This window comes from Pipra filicauda, unplaced genomic scaffold (assembly GCF_003945595.2).
Source record: "Pipra filicauda isolate LSUMZ 115617 unplaced genomic scaffold, ASM394559v2 scaffold102_size2360937_pilon, whole genome shotgun sequence".
NCBI classification, from domain to species: domain Eukaryota; kingdom Metazoa; phylum Chordata; class Aves; order Passeriformes; family Pipridae; genus Pipra; species Pipra filicauda.
This window is the reverse complement of record NW_024103463.1, coordinates 525,169-543,452: the sequence shown is the minus strand read 5'-3', so window position 1 is coordinate 543,452 and position 18,284 is coordinate 525,169. Positions and strand designations below refer to the sequence as shown.

General features: G+C 47.4%; 1 protein-coding gene across 5 annotated transcripts in view; it reads right to left on the bottom strand.

Annotated features, from left to right (window-relative positions):
* Positions 1-6,026, bottom strand: part of RAD54L2 (RAD54 like 2) — a 68,896-nt gene extending 62,870 nt beyond the window's left edge. For 2 of the 5 annotated variants that reach the window (XM_039378184.1, XM_027731656.2), the window contains exon 1: positions 5,974-6,026. The gene's annotated coding sequence lies outside the window, so the exon portion shown is untranslated. Of the gene's footprint in view, positions 1-4,606; positions 4,701-5,331; positions 5,427-5,973 lie in introns of those variants that run through there. The other 3 variants (XM_027731569.2, XM_027731325.2, XM_027731395.2) reach the window with 3 other exon arrangements.
* Positions 6,027-18,284: the final 12,258 nt, after the last annotated feature.

Here is an 18,284-nt window from a genome sequence, read left to right as displayed (position 1 = left end):
AAAGCCGTGGACCTACTACAAATCCCTGAAAAATACTCCATTCATATTCTACTTTCCCCATCTACTATTTTTAATCTAGGTTTTGACTCACAGATCATACACGACACTGTCTCTGTTGAACAAGATTCACTTCTCAACAACACTCTCGTTGACTGAGGCAGGCATGGGAATACAATTACCACACAAATCCCATTTGTAAGGTATTTTTGATACAAGAGCTTTAATTACGATTTTTTGGTCTTCCAGAGTACTGCCACTCACCAGCCATGTAAGAGTTTCCTTTACTTCACTAATTTTAAGTAAATCCTACCACCAGCCCTCCTCAGTCAAGTCCTTTTCGAGTAACATCCCATCTTCCAAGTTGACTCAGCAGGCAGCATGAGCCTCTCTGCTCCACAATCCCTTTCCAGGCTTTGTCAGGCCCATGGATTTTGGCTGGTTTGGGGTTTGGTTGGTTGGTTGGTTGTTGTATTAGCCTTTGGGTGCAACAAACAGCTGCAGCAATTCACCTGAGATCGATACACTTCAACAACCTATTTATTCTGGATTCAACAACTTCAAATATAATAACCCACACTTAATTGATGCTGATGTCCTAGATAAGACTTGAGTTTCTCAGAGACTACAGAAAATCTTTGATTAATTGCCATGTCTCTAAAATGTCATTTCCACAGTTCTGTTGGGCTAGAAATGTTTTCTTCACAAGTTAAAGTTTGACGTAAAAATTTTCACTGTGAAGGGAAGAAACTAAAAGTCAAGACTATGTTACTTCCACCACATTTCAATTATTTCCCATACTGTGCTTGCCCTAGAAACTCCTTGTACCTGATCAGCCAGGTTCTGCACATTCTGTAATCAATTCTGCCTTTGTATAGCTCCAGTTCTTTGTTAATTAGATCAAGCTGGTTTGCAACAGAGAAGCCGGAGTAAAGTTATCTGCCTGTAATCTGCCAAATCACTGCAAAACCCCGTTAATTGCTTTTATAAGTTTAGTGCCTCTCTTTAGGCTTTCTTATATAAAGAGTGTTGTTTTGCATGTGAGGCCTCGATCAAAGTCCTCCTCGTGCTCAGCCTAAGTTTTGAAGTGTTTGTAACACAGGAGAGCACATGGGTACACTGAGCTTTTCCAACTTTGATTTTCTACTTATCTGCCAGAAAAAAGTCCACCAGCATAGAACCAGTTACAGTGGCAGAAGAGAAATTCTGTTAATGTGCTTAATTCTTGGCTTGACATTTCAGGTATAGCAGTAGAAAGTGTTTTGTGCCAGTGCCACTTACTAAGGCTCCTACCAGTGCCACTGTGTGTGCACGTGGAGAGGAGGAGAGTCACTTGAGTCAGATCAGCAAGAGGCAGGTTCATCTCATCAACTCTTCTCCATTTTAAACAGCTGTCTGAGAAGGCAGTGGTAACTGCACTTTGCAGCTCAGAAACTCCTCCCAGGATTTAGGGCAGTAACAGAGGGCACTGCTTACATGGTTTGAACGCTGCACTCCGTGTTTATACCACAAGCCACGCTGATAGCATCTAACAGAGTCCTTCAGCTTTGTTTTGAAGCAACTGGCTAAAAGACTTCCCCTAAAGATTTCTGCATCTTTGAATGATGCCTTCAGTCACGAAGTTATTCAGCACTTTTCTCCAGCACAGAATCAATACTTCCTCCAGATAAGTGCATGCCAGCCTTTATGTCTTTTCTGATGTTTGAATAACCAGCTGTCACTAAAACCCAAGTTGGATCATTCTTCCTGCCTTTGCTTGTGCATTTCAACTTGCAGGTACACCCTCAGAACAGCAGCTCTGGGACAAGCTGACAGGCCACCCCAGAGGGCTTCAAATCACTGTTCCTACCTGCACATTTTAGAGCATGCTGAAAATGCTGCTATTAAATTTAAGTGATGTAACAATTCAAGTGAGTTCTAGTTACCTTCAAAATGCCACAAGATTTTTGGAGGTGTCAGACTGACCCCAACTCCATCATTACCACCGAGCAAGAACAAGATTTCAATTATCACAGCTGCTCTGAGATTGCCATAGCACTGAATCAGCCTCGCTCACAGGACTCAAATTCTGCTATTCCACATCAGACATAAAATTGAGTCAATGGTATGTCTGATCTTCAAGAATTTCTGAAAGCCTATATTCTATACTTCAAAGTATTTTTCAAAGTAACAAATCTTGTTATTCTTACGTAGTTTTATATCTGCATAGCTGAAAGCAATATATATTTTTTTAATCTTCCCCCTCCTCCCCTTCTCAAAACTTGTTTCAACTTCAGGTATACTAATTTTGCCAGAAAACATGTGCAGTTGGCATTTGCTGGTTATCACATACAAAATACTGATCAGTAACTTAGTATTACTTAGAATGAGATGCCATTAGCTAGCTAGTTTAAAAGAATGATGACTTCAAAAAACAACCTACAAAACAACACTGCCATATTCTCATAAGTCCAACCAGCTTCTAAAGGTGCCTGTTTAACAATTTTTCCCTTCTTATGGCTACCTGTAATTCCCTCTTCTTCCTTCTCCCCGTATGTAATGACATTCGATTTCATCAGCTAATTCTGTCCCTTTCTCAAACAACAAATGGTGTTCCTTTAATATTCCCCTTCATCTTTAAGACTCTGTTTCTACAAAGTCCTAGAAAATTAAGTGTAAGATTTCTAAAAGTTAAGTAGAAATTAAATTTTCATTCATTGTTTCAAATTACCTAAATATCAGATTTACACATGTTATTCTGCAAGTCCGAACTTAAACATTGACTTCTTCTGTGCTGGTGAAAGTACTTAGTAAGTGCCAACCTGGGAGGCAGGGGAAACCACAGCTCTTTATAAATTCTTTTATTTTTATGTAGCTACAAATGTTGCTTAAACACAACAAATTCCCATCTTGAGATGAGCATTCTCTGAAACAAATTCATCTGTAATTAACTCGACATACTTGACAATCAGGAAAATATAATGTAGAAATTATTCTGTGTAAGCAGAAAACACGCATCTCAAAATTACATCTGTACCAAGGATCTAGGAATAGCAATTGGTACTTTTACCTCTGCAGGAACCAAGTTCTCCAGAATGAAGTTTAAAATAAGAGTCCTTGTAAACAGAGAATATTTATCCTACAGTTACAGTTTCCCAAAAACTCCTAAGCACCTGAAGGAAACAAGTTCAAAGAAATTACACAAACATTAGTTGCACTGCAACTAATTGCATTCTTAACAATATTGTACCTAAATGTTTCATTTAACTCACATCCATAAACAACCATATTTGAAAACACACTTCCTACGTTGTTACATTCTGGATTTGAAGTTGATCCAATGGGATTCAAATCAATCCCCACGGGAAAAGCTTCACTCCACTGCCACTCCCTTCCTAGCACCGTAACTTGATACATCACAAAGAAGCGTTTGAAACAACAAAATTTTGAGAAACAAAGTGAAGGCAACACAGCAGCCAGACCTGCAGGCTGGGAGGCACAACCAGCCAGGGTACATGTGACAGCACAAGAGTTAGGAATGGCCAAGGAGCCCACAGTCACCACTAAAGACATATGAGGAAAAGGGTGGAAAAACTACTGCTCAGTGCTGCAGGAGTGATTTGACATCTGTGTACACACACACACACACACGTGTACACATCAACGAGGCTCCTTCCAGAGCTGCACAGCAGGAGGGTGAGAAACATCAGCTCGCACCTGATGTGGGTGTGATTTGTGTGTGTGCACAAACCCATCCACGCACACACCTGTACCTGCACTCAGGAAACGTAACCAGCAGTGCACCCCGGCAGCTGTACAAGCTAACAGCACTCTGGGCTGTATGGGCAGGAGCACAGCCACCCTGACCCAGGGAAAACATGACTCCCTTTCACTCAGCACTTTCCAGACCCATTGGAGACACTATGTGCAGCTCTCCCACACCTACATGGAGGCCATCAAGAAGACACAGAGTGTGCACAGAGACACACAGCGGGACATGAGACACAAAGTACAACGGTGGAGGTGGTGACCTGGCCTAGAGAGGAGATTCTTCCTGGAGGGGACAGTCAAGCATCGGAACAGGGACACAGAGACTGATGAACTTTTGCCTTTGGAGGGTTTAAGACCTGAATGAACAAAATCCCGCTCTGAACTTGGTGTAGATCCTGCTCTGAGCAGCAGGTTGGACTAGACACCTCCTGAGGCCCTTTCCAGCCTGAACTGTTCTGCGACATCAACTTGGATGCTGGAGAACACCACAAACATTCTGTTACAATCTTCTATGCCTGGTTATACCTTACAAATCTTCACTAGAATGCAACCACTGTTGAGATGAGACAAAAACCACGTTGCTTGGTTCTTCTCCTCAAAAGACCACAGGATGTTCCCATCCAGGATCTGCAATACTCGTGAACATCAAATCTGGAATTCCAAGTTTCAGAGACACAGAAGTTTCCGGTTAACTGAGTGCAGTACAAGTGGAACACAGACTAAACCCTCAGAGCTTTTTTGGGAGAAGGTGGTGCTCACTCTGAGGCAGTGTCAACCCAGAAAACGCCACCCAGCCACAACAGCTCTCCCTTAAAGCAGTAACTGTTTATTTCTTGTAAATGGCACATTCAGCACCTACCGGCAAGGAACAACCCCTAGATTCTGGTGCCGATAAGGTCACAGGGGAAGAAGCTGTGCTGTTCTCTCTCTATTTGGGGCATACAGCTCCACACCTGGGGAAAGAAGCCTCCCTTAGCAAACCAAGGCTGTGTCAGCTCCCACCAGGAACACCTGCAGTGGTCCAAGCAGGCTGCTTGGTTTTCATTCCTCTGCTGGGTGCTGCTGCCCATGGAGCAGAACTACCAAAACAAAGGCTGTTTATTCTAAATTAATTGATTCTGCATTGAAGCAGAAGGAGAGCACTCACCAGGCCCATTACTCTAAGCCAGGAAGGGGAGTTACCACCTCCAACCAGGCAGCAGGAACATCCTGAACCAACACAGAAGTTTCTGCAGTGATTTCCTACAGGCTAAGTGATTATTCATCAAGCATGATGCTTGCATAACCATACAAAGGATATCCAACATTTATAAAGTTATAAAGACAAGTAAATGTGACCATTACTATCTTATCAGCATAAAAAAATTGGAAAAAGTAACCCTGAACTTTCACTGTTTGGTCTTTTTTAAATAAGAATTCCTCACCTGCACACAGACTGAGGGGATGTACCAAGAACGTTTTAAAGCACCAGTTTTGCACATATCAATGAAAGAGCAGGAGGGGAATCCAAAGGGGTTTATGAGCATCTCTCAGACGTGAGCACCGAAACGTCCAGTCACCCACGTAACCACCAGCAAAAGTCACCTGCAAACTCTTCCTCGGAGGGAGCAAGTTAAAAAGCCGAGAGACGGGATCAGGCGAGGAGAGGTAACAGCTCTGCACGCCGAGCCTCCCCCCTCCGAAGCTCACCAACAAGTCTCACACGGGCACCAAATAACGACTTTGCACGTCAGTTCAGCAGTCCCACAGCCCGTGCTCACCAGTCCCACCGATCAGCGCCGCTCGGCCACCACAGAGCGTGACAACCGCTGTGCCCAGGCCCCGCCGGGCCGCCCCGGCTCGGCACCGCGCCGCCAGCACGGGCTGACCCGGGACCCCCGGCACGGCACGGAGGGCAGGTGGAGCCCCCCGCGCCCCCACAGCCAGGCCCGGGGCTGGGCAGGACGCTGAGCCGGGCACGGTGGTGCCCGGGCGGGCCCAGCCCCGCAGACCCCGGCCCCTCGCACCGCACCGGGACCCGCCCCCCCGGGTGGCCCGGCGGCGCTGCCCCTCCGCCCGGCCCCGGAACACCCCCAGCCCCTCGGGGGCCGCTCCCCCGCCCAGCGCCCACCCCGGGCCGCCGCTCCCCGCACACCCCCGGCGGGGCGGGCGGGCCTCCCGGGCGCGCCCCTGCCCGGCCCGCTCCGCTCCCATTGTGGCGGCGGCCCCGCAGCGCTGCGCTCTCACCTGGGCGGCCGGCGGGGGCTGCGGCCCGGCGGCCCCGGGAGCTGCGGGCGCCCCGGGAGCTGCGGCCGCGCCGCCGCCTCCTCCCGCCTCCGCCGCTCTCGGGCCCCGCCGCCGCTCGGGGCCGCCCCCCGCCGCAGCGCCCGCCTCGTCCCCCGGGCAGCAACAGGCGCCTCCGCCGCGAAGGTTCCGCAGGGCGCAGAAAGGTTCCCCCCGGCCCCGCGGGGCGCCCCCGGCCCGGCGGGTCCCGGGGCCCATCCCGGGCATGGAGCGGGATGTGGCGGGATGCGGCCGCGGAGCCCCGGCTGCTTCTGCCCGTGCCATCGGCTATGAGGAGCGTGACTGCGAGGGGGCAACCCCCCACCCCCCGTGAGGAGCTGTTAATTTGTCACAGGGTCCCGCGGTCACTGAGGCTGAGGGGTCTCTGCCCCTCAAGGCAGGGACACTGCGGAGCTCAGCTCTGGGCCTTGTCCTGTCAGGTATTAAATACCCTCACGTACATGAAAACCCATCAGGCTCCGAGCCCCCCCTCCGCGATGGGCTTCTGCACAGGACAGAACTTTCCCTCGTACCCAGCACGATACAGGACCCATTTGTGTTCACAAACGCTGTTTCTTATTCTGCTGCCACCGGCGTGGCTCTGCTGCCTCCACACCCTCCCCACAGGTACTGGACAACCACCAGAGTCCACCCAAACCCTTCTCCAGCTCGACACTCCCACTTCCTCAGCCTGTTACACTCCAACCCTTCCACAGCCTCCCCAGGACTCACTGGAATTGACCCCTCTCACAAACCAGGGGTGTCCAAAACCGCAGGCAGCATTTCAGACGAGAGCTCATCACTCACCTCCACGGGCTGGCTGTGGTCCCATGGACAGAGAGCCCAGCATTCCACAGCCTCCATCAGTGCCAGGACACTGCTGACACCGCACCCAGCGCCTGCTGCTCGTCCTGCACAGCACCAGGAGCTCGATGTGCCCGTCTGTTAGAGGAAAGAAAAAGAACAAGGCCAGCAGAGAAAGTGCCTGTCTGGTTCCCCAGGCCCAGAGAAAGAAAAGAAGCAGGAAACTGGTATGTGACTCTGGATATGTACTGGCAGCCTGAGCATGGCCAGTGTAACTCAACCCTTAGTCCTTCAAGGGTCTCCTGGATTTCAGGGAAGCCAGAGCTGATCCAAAATAAAAAGACCGTAGCACCACAGACCCATCTCACAAACAGTGTGCTTCTGGGGACTTGGCAAAGGCATGAGGGATCACAGTAAACCTTCACCCTCCTCCCCACCTAGACACCTCCAAATCCTCCATGGGACCTTCTGCTGTTAAATGTGACACTAAATTCCAGGTTTTTCTTCCCTGTCTTGGTCACACAGAGGAGACCTTCAGAGAGAGGGATGATGATGGAGGCCTCAGAGGCAATGGAACAAGTGCAGGTTAAAGCAGGCAGGAGGGCCCCCAGCAGGGCAGCAAAGACTCCTTATGGACTTTTATCCCACATGACAACATTGAAAAATGTTACACTTTAGGCATTTGCTCCACAGCAGCAGTGACAAGCACAGTCTGGCTGAGGATGTCTGCTTCACAGGCCACCCCTGTGAGCACTCCAGCAGATAGCACCTCCTCCTTATTTCTATAAAATTAGCTAAAACAGACCTAGAAAATAATTCTTGACTTGTATAGATGTAAAACCACTATCTTCCACAGCCAATGAACCTTTGCAATCAGACATCCATGTTGTCCAGTGGACATGTTGGGTTGGGTTTGGCACGGGGGGGCTGCCTGCACAGTCCCACTGCAGTGCTTGTCCCTTCACACAGCTCCACATCTCCCATGCTTTCCCAGCAGGCAGCTCCCAGTGCAGCCTCAGGACACTCACAGATGCCACCACCAAAAGCATTCAGTCCAAGCAGCAAGTGTAAGTTGCTGGTTTGCAACACTGAGGCTGCAGTTACACCATCCAGAGAGAACTGGGGTAGCAAGCTCAAGGAAACATGAGTGACCTCAAGTCCCACCACACATGTCAGCTCTGGCTCCTTAAAGAGGTACCAGCTGTCCTTGACCATCTCTGTGGAGGATTAGGTTGAAGTGGTGACTCCTCAGAGTAAGCAAATAAAAAAAAAAAAGGTCTGAAATCCTCCAGGTGGGATCAGTGGTTGACCCCCAGCAGTCACCTACACAACCCTCCAAGTGCCTTCACAGCCTTTCCCACACACATCAGCCACCAGGAGAAGTGTTCTACAAACAACAAATTGACACAGTTCCTCAGGCCAGTGGCTGATTGCTCCCCACAGTGTGTGCCCTCTGTCCTTCCCTCATGTCCTCTGCCTCAGGTAAATATTACTGGGCACCTGCAGCAGACTTTGCTCTGAGCTGGGCAGGCACCCAAGCATGGGGAAATTCCCTTATCTGGGCGTTGGGAAACACCAAAGCAAAGGGATGTGGAGCACTCCCCCTGCTTTGCCAGGCTCCTGCTCTACCCTGCAGCAGTTGTTTCAGTCTCAGAGTCAACACTTAGCTTTGTCAAACCCAACTAGTGCACAGGCCCAAGGGGAGACCCATAAGATCTGAAGAGCAGTTGATTTTGACCTGCATACCAGTATGTGGGGAACTTTGCCACATGTGAGCAGCAACAGATCATTTCCCACCGGGGTGTCAAGCTTTCTCCACCATCCCAGTGCAGCTCTGCTTCAGAAATCCCTGTACATCAAAGGAACAGCAGAGCCTCACCTCTAGGGATAAATAAAGCTGACTGATGCCCTACAGCTGGATCCCAAAAGAGCAAGGCAGACATTATCTTAACACAGGAAAGGCCATCAGATTTCAAAGCAACAGCTTCAACTTCTATCTCTTTAAATGCTCATATCATTTACAGTCTGAATTGGGTTCTTGGGCAGTATCAGTTACATGGATTAGGAGCTGTAGAGGACATAAGTACAATTCCTCTTCCTGAGGTTTTTACAGCTTAATGGACAGGAAGTATAGTTGATGAGCCTCCAGCTTCTGCTGCTATGACCAGAATTTCCTCATCTTCCCTTTGTGCTTTTTTCTGTCCTAGAATCACTCTCAATTAACAGTACAAAAATAAAACCGATGTCATCCATCCCTCCTAAGCTGCACATGCATTATTCATCAACATGCCCTAATTGATTCTCTCATAACCATGAGCACTTCTGCACTTGGCTGTGTTGTTCTTGTCCAGCAGAGCACAATTTACTGAGTTTTATTTCACTTGAAAAAGGCACTTTAAAAGTCTTACCTTCCATGGATTTTCTGATCAGAGCATCAGGTTTGATCTCAATACATAGAGACATCAGTCATCAGTTCTGTGTCCAGATAAAGTGTCCATCAACTAACTGCTGCACTGATTCTCAGTGTCCTGACTGGGAGGTCAGTACTGGTCTGGATACTCTGGGCCTTCTTCCCCATGAGAGGATCTTTAAAAGAGGTGAAAGGCACGATTTGAGAAGGACTCCACACCTCTGATTAAAAGCTCTGAAATGTGTAATCTACAAAACATGTAGGCAGATGAAATGCCCTCACAAAAGCTTTCCATGAAAGTTATAAAGCATTTCCTAAACTACTCAGCCTGCCACAGGGGACAAATCTCTGTGAAGGCTCTCTCTAGAGCAGGAGAAAAATATATACCCCATTTACACAAGGATAACTCAGCTTTGCCTTCAGTGCCCCGACACTCGAATACCTCTGAATTCTTCCATCCTAAGCTTTACCCAAGAGTTCTGGACATGGAAAGTCTGTGACAGGATGCTGGAAACAGCAGATACTGTTAAAGTGCAGTCCACAGACTCAGTCAGAGGAGCAGATCTGTATTTCACTGCAACCCAAGCAGCTGGGAGTCAGCGTATGACACCCCATTCAAAGCAATTAATAAACCAAATCTCACCGTTGGCACAAGTGTGTTGGCTTTGGTGGGATCATAAATCATGACAATTGTTTCTCAGGTGCTCTAGTGGCAGCTTCACAACTGCTACAGCACAATTCCTACTGCTGATGGACATGCTCTTTCTTAGATCCTTCTCTTTCAAGTGTGGGGTCTCATCTGTGTTACTTCTCCTGACATGGAGGAGGCTCGGGTGTGCCATGGTGACACCACTCCTGCTTCCTGGAGACCTTCTGTGGCCAGGGGTGTTACACAGCACTCTGCATCACACCACATTCACCTGCTTAACCACATCTGAGTTGCCTCCTTTTCCACATACCTTTGCTTGTCTCTAATTTTCCTCATTTCTCTATTTGGTGCTTGTTCTGGGTGCTGTTCGCTGTTCCCTTTGCCTGCTGCTGCACTGTGAAAGAAAGGGACACACTCCAGCCAGTCCTTCACAGAGAGGGTATCCTGGCTGCAGGATGGGAAACCTGACAATGCCGTTTCCATCCTGAGAGAAGGACTCAAGCAGTCATGCAGAGGGAAGCGAGAAATCAGAAGCAGAAGTTAACTCGATTTCCAATATCACAATGTGACACTGAGCTTTGTGCTGATGGAGTTGGTCAAGGAGTTACCAGGGAGCTATAACTCAGCATAGCCTGTTAGGTTATGGTGCTTCACGGACGTTTAATTAGCATCACGATACCCAAGCTGGATTTCACCTGCACCTCAACACTCGGCCTGCAGCCTCCTCCTTTCCCCGCTAGAAGGGGCTAAGAACCAGACACTGCAGAGCAGAAACACGTGAGTGACATCATGGACAAGTTTAAGGCAAGCCTCACCACGTGAAACAACTTGAACACTTCTTCTGCACGTTAGGCTCCGCGCTAGCCCAATCCAGAAGAGATTCAGTGTCACTACAAAGCGAGATCTCTCTGCTTGAAAAACTGGCACTTTGTTTTCTTAACCCTATGGTGAGCTGCTTTGGGGAGGATTACAGTATTGAAATGCTGTAATGCCATTGCATAACTCAGCACAGCCCTGCTCACTCGAAACACTCTTCAGCCTTTAACATCCCATTCTCAAACACTGGGTGATAGAACTGGGTGCAGTCACCCAGGGAAGGCAGCAGGAAAGTAAAAGAGGGCACCACCTCTTCCAGGGGAAGCTGGAAGGCTTTACAGTTCCAAGTCAGGAAAGGAAATAGCAGAGATGCAATGATATGCAAAGTAACAGCAGGGAGCGAGGGCCAGATGGGGTGCTTTGCTCACAGGAGAGGCAGAGGGATATTTAAGGAATTAAAAATAACAAATTTAAGAACTAATACACTGAAACCCCTTATTAGAAAAGGTCACACAGCTGCTCCTGGCAATCCCCGCAGCAGGGTACCTGGCTAAAGCAGAGCACACTCTGCTTAGTCACCTACTCCAAGGGTGAGTTCTGTGAGGCCAGCAGTGAACCCACAGACACCTGAAGATCCCACAGAGGGGGGCAAAGTTAAACCCACAGCTCCAGCATGCAGGGAGTGCACCATTGAATTACCTGTGAAGGCCCGTTAGGAAATTCACAGCAAGGTAAAAAACATTTTGACATAGCTTTCTTCTTGCTCTGCTTTGCCAGAACCACATAGTGCAATGCAATTGAGAAGCAAAATGCAGTCTTACAATAAGGCATTAGCTTACTTACTTACTTACTTACTTTACTTACTTACTTACTTACTTACTTTACTTACTTACTTACTTTACTTACTTTACTTACTTTTAAGCCCACCTTGAGAAACCAGACATCTTCACACTCCCCACAGGTTCAACCTGCTCCTTTTAAGCCCTCCTTCCCAGCCAGGTGGTTACAGCAGGTGCAACAAGGTGAGCACAACAACATCCACCTTCACACCGTCCCTGAAATGCACTGGCCCTTTCCTGGCCAACAGGGGCTTTCTGCATGTCAAGATATTTCAGTCCCCTAGGACAAGAGTGGTAAAAAAAAATCACCTCCAAACCTCCCTTAGTGGAAAATAAAGCCACCTGCTGGTCAGGACGGCCCTGCTCCCAGCTGCACTTTCGAAGCTACAAGGAGAAGGCACCAAGTGGTTACATCTTTTCAGTAGACAGCTCTTGACTGCTCGTTATTGGAGGCACAACCAACTTCTAAGACACTCCAAAGTGACAAGGCGACCTCCTTCTGCCAAGAGAAGAGCTGTATCACGGAGCTGGAGGAGACTGCTGGTCACTTTGCTTTTGCCTATAGCCAAGTTTATTTTTCTGTCATTAGCTGTGGGGCAGGGAAGATGACACAATCCATGACCAACATAAAGAGGTTTTCACTTCCGATCCTCTGCCAAGACCTGTTTTCCCATGCTACAATGAGCTTCTCCTGAGGAACTGACTTTGATAACACTCCCTTACAAGGGCATTTCCCCCTGTGTGATGACACTGTCCCTGTGCTGGGCTGCAAATATAAAGGCCCTAATCACCCTGACCAGCCTCACCTGGCACTTCCACTCACACGACCCCATCCTTTGGCTCTATTTAAACTCAGCCCAGGGCACTTGGCCTGGGCAGTATTGCTGAATCTGGCCTGTGGAATGATTTCCCACCTAAACTTTGACTCTGTTCTATCACCATGAGCTTGCCTGATGATCTGGATCCTTGGTGATGCTGATTGCTGTCCCACAGCCTGCCTGGTTCAGATGTTGGGGTGACTGGTGAGACCCCTGTTCTGCTGGTTCTGGGATCTCCTGGGCTCTTAGTTTCTTGTCCCTCTGAAGAGCAGCAGCTTTTGCTATGGATGGACAAGTGAGGGACTACTCAGCCCCTGCTGTTCTCCACATGGTTAAACCTGGTGCCCTCCACCCTTAGACTGTCTGTGGATGAAGACCCTGAGGCTCTGCCGTGGCTGTGGGCTGTGTATGAGGGATGTGACAGGTAGGATGGCTATAGATCACCTAGAAACACTGAGATATTGCTGGTTTGCTCATTTCACAACTGCATTTTAGTTGATTATCCTGAAATTTATTCTTACACGTGAAGATGGCAAAGCAAGGAGGTTTTCTGTTGAGAGGAGAAAGATACGTGCAATTAAATGACTAATAATAAAAGACTTCTTGAGTTTGAGCAGGTATACAACAGGTATAAGGGCTAGGGATGGATTATCAAGTCTTGGGAAGAGAATTTAGTGCACTTTTCATGTTAATGCTGATAAGACATACATTTGTTTCTTCATCTGTAGACTCATTGAGGGATTACTATTAATTTGCAGCCATAAAACAAGTTAGCTAACTTTTTTCTTCACTGTCCAGTATGCTTTCCACTCTTTTTTGTTCTTTGTGTGGGAGCTAATCTCTTGTTTATTAGAACACCTGTAATCACTGCAAATTCTTTAAGCAGCCCATACGTAGGAGCTGGTGTGGATTTTACTTTCTACTTATTAGCAGTAATGCTTCTTTTTTAGTATCACCATTTGAGACAATGTACCATGTGAGACTCCCTGGTCATACACATGACTGTCCAGGCAATGAAGTGTTAGTGTCACCAGGAGTTGCTCCTTTCCCTAACTCCACTGGTATCCAAGGCTGGCTCCCACTTGGAACCCTGCAGGTGTTGCCCTCTAGCCCCCATGCAGAGCCAGTTGTTCTAGAGGGGTGTATTCACACTAATGGCAAAAACTGATGTGCTGAAAAGCCACAATTCATTAGGCTGTTCATCCCAGCATCTCTTGTTTTTGGGAAGGGCTCTTCACAGCAGTTATTCCTGCTTCTTCACTCAGTGGGAATATACTGGTGTGATTCAGTCCTCTCTGCAGTCTGCCCTCCTGCAGTGGGTGGCCTCTGAATTTTGAATGGAGGAGTAGGCAAACATCCTTGCGATCTGCTTTGCCTCCTCCATAGGTGAATTCACATGAAAAACAGCCCCTGAACAACAACCATTTCAACTTCATTAAACAGCATTTTCCCCTTTCATTGACTCCTCTGGCTGTACAATTGTTTCTGAGGCTCAGGAGCTCAAGGAAGTTGCTCTGCTTCAAAAGCACATTTTCATTCCTGCGAGGCTCAGCCTCTGGGGCATGACTTACTAGACAGTTTTGTTGGTGGATGTATTTAAGTAGGGAAATTATGGGACTGTATGTATGAAGGAGGTAATCTTGGGGCTCCATGTATGCATAAAATGGGAAGAAACATTATCATGTAATTTCTTCACCTGTATGGCTGGAGCCTGGGCAGGTGAATGACCTTCCTTGCACAAATGCAACGTGACCTGCAGGGTAGGCCTTTGGCAGGAGAGATGGGAGGACGATGCAATCAAGAGGCTGGGCAATTATTTTTGGAAACTTACTGTTTACAGATCAGAATAGCAGTTAAGGTGACAACACACCTGTTGGAAGAGCTTTGGAAACTGTACTGTGCTCCCTTTCAGGCACTACCAAATGGTTATGAAACATCAAATGGTTCTTTTGCAGTGCAGGGACTGCGAATGCGTGCAGTATGTGGGGAAACAGGACTCAGATCCTTTCCTTTCTCCAGCTTCTGGTAGAGGAAACAGCCTCTGGGATTCCCCTCATCACCCAGTGTGATGGCCCAGATGTGGACATGTCCAAATGAGCCATTTCTGACTTGCAGTCGTACTGTGCTGCTTCCTTGTCCCCTCTACCCACCTTATGGGCCTGGTGAGAACAAAAGTGGGGAGTAAATGAAGCCATACAGTTAATACTACTGTCTGCACCCTGCTCTAGACCACACAAAGCATGGGTTTGAAAAAGATTCATTTGCTGAAGTTAATTGGCACTAGGAGGGGGAAGGTATTAGTAACAGTTTTATTTCCAAGCAGCCAAAATAACTATACAAAAAAAAAAAAGGCAAATTAATCAGCAAAGTGTCCTCGCTGCAGCCAAGCTGCACACACCCATGGTGGGGGGTTGTTACAGGCGGCTGAGCCTGGAAACACTGCATAGCAACCGGAATTACGGGAAGTATTAGGGGAAAATTAAAGAAAAACCACAGTAGACGAGACAGAAGAAGCCAAAGAATGACAGGAACTGTAGATGCAGAGGGTTAGAAATCAGTCAAGTGATAGGAGTGAAGTTCACCCAGACAAGTTTGTGTTTAACTGCCAACGGCTTGCACTGCCCTGCCGTGCTTTGACGCGGAGTCACAAATGGACAGGATGAGGGGCAGAGGCTGCAGCAGGAGGTGACAGCCCTGATCCCTCCTTTGCACAGCCACTTTCTCCTCAGGAGTGGAAAGCAGTGGGCAGAGCAGGTTTTTCCACTGATAGAGACTCCTGGAAGACCAGCAGGCAGAGATTTCAGCATGAGTGCCGTGCTTTCGGCTCTGCTGGGAGATGAGCTGGAGGCAGGGACTCTGGCTCTTGGGATGCCTCACTGTTATCAGATCTGTGCACCTCTCAGGGCTTTGCAGAATTTAGAGCTCTTCAGCTGTTTCAGGCTGGAGATGTACTCCACAGCACACAAAGCTTGTTTTTCTTAGTCATCTTTCATTTTCTTAGTCATTTTCAGCTAGTCCACACCCTGGATTTAAAATTGCTTGTGTATGGTCTGGGTGCAGGGCTGAGCAGGAATGGATTGCTGCCAGCTGGTGCCTGCATGGGAAGGAGACTGCTGGATTCCCAAGAGATATCTGGAACACAAGTCCCAGCAATTGCTCCCAGCAATTCCCCAGCATCAAGTGATCAAAGATGGGATGAGAGGCATGAAGCAGAACCAGCAGACATAGAGACTGTGGCTGAAGCACAGGATGATGTCTAAGAGTCCTTGCAGAAAAAGAGAGCTCAGGGATGCTGCTGCTGCATCTGACACTTACAAGGGGAAGGAGGGGAGCTACAGCCCTCCTTCCAGCAAACCCTCCTTGGCCAGCTGTGAACCCCTCCTGGGGATTATTCCTGACTGAGCAAATTGCCACCATTAGACACTGTTTTCTTAGGAAGGAAGACATAAGCTCTGGAGTGTAATAGTGTCTGTGGGGTGACACATTGTCCTATGTGCACAGGGTAAGGGGTACAACTCCACTGGCTACAAAATCCATTAATAAATTAATACAAGATCCATTAATAAAGTTTCCATAAGGAGGACTAAGAGAGAAAAACAGCATTGGGAATAGGAACAAAAACTCTTTAAAAAGTGTGAGCAGTCTCTGAAGCCACTCCAGGAAGACAGAAGATTTTGTGAACCTGCCTGCAGGAAAGCTACTTTCTTCCTTCTCCTCTCCCATTTTTCAGGCTCTTGGGAGGGTGACACTGATCAAGTCCAGGCAAGGAGGGAACTAGTTCAGAAGAGCTGGTGCTGTGAGACCTCAGCACTCCCTTTTCAGCTGCTTGCTCTTTGTGAAAGGGAGTTGCAGGGTTAGATGTGGAGATGCTGCTTTAAAGCAAACATGGAACATTCACCATCTGGGTGCTCAGTAACTGCAGCCTGCTTGTAAAACTTTCCACAGCAGGCAATGTTGTTCCCTGCAGCTCTCCCTTGGGGATCCATCTTCCAGGAGATTCTCTCATTGCTCGTGGCAGTTCTCTGTAGCCCAGGAGAACACAACACTAGTTAACAGCAAGTAGCAGGAGATTGTGTATCCTGAGGAGCTCATCTGGCAGGTAGCGTGGCCTGACATACCTGTCTGCTACAGAACAGGCTGGGAACAATCCCAGCCAGCCTGCTGGGAGAGGCTGGGATGAAAATGATTCAAAATGTCTAGGGTGAAATCTCGCCTTTATTATCTTAGTCACTAATATCCCACATATTTCAAGGAGACCAGCATTTTACTCCCACGATGCAAAGACAAAGGAAAATAAATCTTGGTACTCTCAGCCACAGTGCAAAATTCTGATTTATGGAAAATAGCATCCTAGGCTACGAGAGTGGCTAAACATGCTTCTCTCTTCTTTCCTAGCTCAAAGCTTTGTATCCATAATTGCTAAAAATCTCCTGTGAGTTCTGCTGTCCAAACAGCCTGTAAAAGCCATAAACATCTCTCATCGTGTCCTCCTATCTTTTTAACATCTCTTTGGGCTAAAGCATTGTTTTGCTCCCAGACCACACCGAAGGCTGCTGCCCAGGCACTGCATTAAAGGTAACATGGTATTATGATAAGCATACAAATGTTACATCTAACACAGACTGTGAAATAAGGTAATACAGGGAAAATGTCTGTCAGTCCTATCCAGCTGTAGTGGTGATTTGGTGTGTCCAATAACTCAAAAGGATCTTGTTTCTCTGGGGAAGACTTGAAGAAAAATTATTCAAGATAAAAACTCTCAAAAAAAAAAAATTAATTCTTCTCAGTGGGTAACACCAAAATTATCCTTGCAGAGTGTCCCTGTTTCAGAATTAGTTGCTCTTTATCATAATTTAACAATCGTTTTGTAGCAGGTAGATACAGACACCTAAGAAATGGCAATTAGACCTGGAGTACCAGACCTAAAAGCACCACCTTTTAGAGGATATTGTTTTCCACGTTTGAGGTTTGCCATGCAAGTGCAATGTGCAGTATTGTTGTGATTCAAGTGTACTCAGTCTGTGACTTATATACACTTCTATGTAAATGATTGCTACTAAAATTGATATTTCATAGTTTGTTGTTCCTTTGTGTCCAGAAGTGGTAAAAATGTGTCTTTCTCAGAAACCTCTTCCATTACCGAGCGAGGGCTTTATGTGTTACAGAGAATATGCCGGGCATTCAGCTGGAATGGTAATTCAGAGCTTGGCATCACCCATTTATTGTCACTTGCAGCCATTACTGCACATCTGAGCTGTTCCTCACCCCAGCTCCAGAAGCAGAGAGAGCATTCAGATATTTTTCTGGTTATCATTTATCAATGCTGGTTTTAGAATAAGAATAAGGCTCTAGCACTTATCTGCATCCTGAAAGGATGCTCTATAAAATACCCTGCACTCCTATAAGTACAACTAAATGTTCACAAACAAATCTCCCTGGAGAGCAAAGCCCATGAGTATGTCTCTGCAGTTGCTAACACAGTATTCTGTGCCCTGGGAGACAGTGGAATTTTTCTCCTTTGTGGGTTGGCACCCAATTTAATTCCTAACAATCCAGTGCTTTTTCCCTTCCCCTTCTGCCCTATCGCCAGGTGCTTCTGATTTATTTGTGCAAAGAAATTTATGAGGCTTCATTCCTGCTATATTCCTTCCCCACTGAGTAGAGCTATAAAGCAGCTGGAAAGAACAGAAGACACTGTCACCTATGTGAGGGTACAAGTGGAAGAGGGAAGGGAAGAGCCCTCATGCTGGTGCTGCTGTCTTGACATAGCACTGTGAGTTCAGCAGCAGAACCAGCACCCATGATGATGGGGATCTGGATCTGTGCCATTAATGTCATGCCCCAAGGACCACTGGAGTTCCAAGGTACATGGGCTTGGAGGTGCTCAGTGTTTCAGGAAGCTTCCCTCAAACATCCCTGTCCCAGAGAGTTTCTGGGGC